Source organism: Triticum dicoccoides, unplaced genomic scaffold (assembly GCF_002162155.2).
Source record: "Triticum dicoccoides isolate Atlit2015 ecotype Zavitan unplaced genomic scaffold, WEW_v2.0 scaffold74817, whole genome shotgun sequence".
Classification (NCBI taxonomy): Eukaryota; Viridiplantae; Streptophyta; class Magnoliopsida; order Poales; family Poaceae; genus Triticum; species Triticum dicoccoides.
In genome coordinates, this window is record NW_021296833.1 from 1 (window position 1) to 958 (window position 958).

Here is a 958-nt window from a genome sequence, read left to right on the forward strand (position 1 = left end):
TCGATGCTCATTGCTCGCGCGTCTTGGGGCGACTTTGTGGCGCGAAGAGCGCTTTCTGAAAGGGGTGGAAAAAACTCGTGTTGCTGCGGTATGGAGGGAGGGGTGGAAACCGTGGAAAACTCGTCTCCGTGATTGAGCGGGAGAGTAAGTAGTATAGGACATTATCCATTGTTAGGGAACGGTTGTAATGGTAGTGAGAATGTAGAATCGTCTTTGGAGCGGACCTGGGAGTGGCAAGCATAAGGAACGAAGACGGGGAAACATGTCGGATGCGATCATACCAGCACTAAAGCACCGGATCCCATCAGAACTCCGAAGTTAAGCGTGCTTGGGCGAGAGTAGTACTAGGATGGGTGACCTCCTGGGAAGTCCTCGTGTTGCATTCCTTTTATAATTATTTTTTGCGCCTTGTGACAAACATATCGCACGTGCGCGATATATATTAATCCCGTTATATTATTTTTGACGTTTGCGATATGTTTAAGCTCGATGCTCATTGCTCGCACGTCTTGGGGCGGATTTGTGGCGCGAAGAGCGCTTTCTGAAAGGGGTGGAAAAAACTCGTGTTGCTGCGGTATGGAGGGAGGGGTGGAAACCGTGGAAAACTCGTCTCCGTGATTGAGCGGGAGAGTAAGTAGTATAGGACATTATCCATTGTTAGGGAACGGTTGTAATGGTAGTGAGAATGTAGAATCGTCTTTGGAGCGGACCTGGGAGTGGCAAGCATAAGGGACGAAGACGGGGAAACATGTCGGATGCGATCATACCAGCACTAAAGCACCGGATCCCATCAGAACTCCGAAGTTAAGCGTGCTTGGGCGAGAGTAGTACTAGGATGGGTGACCTCCTGGGAAGTCCTCGTGTTGCATTCCTTTTATAATTATTTTTTGCGCCTTGTGACAAACATATCGCACGTGCGCGATATATATTAATCCCGTTATATTATTTTTGACGTTTG

The 958-nt window shown here is 48.3% G+C and overlaps 2 non-coding genes across 2 annotated transcripts; both read left to right on the forward strand.

Moving 5' to 3' along the window:
- Positions 1 to 267: 267 nt before the first annotated feature.
- LOC119347736 lies at positions 268 to 386 on the forward strand. The gene has a single exon (XR_005168524.1). It is a non-coding gene; the product is annotated as a 5S ribosomal RNA (ribosomal RNA).
- A 367-nt stretch (positions 387 to 753) lies between these two features.
- On the forward strand, positions 754 to 872 carry LOC119347737. The gene has a single exon (XR_005168525.1). It is a non-coding gene; the product is annotated as a 5S ribosomal RNA (ribosomal RNA).
- The last annotated feature ends 86 nt before the right edge of the window (positions 873 to 958 follow it).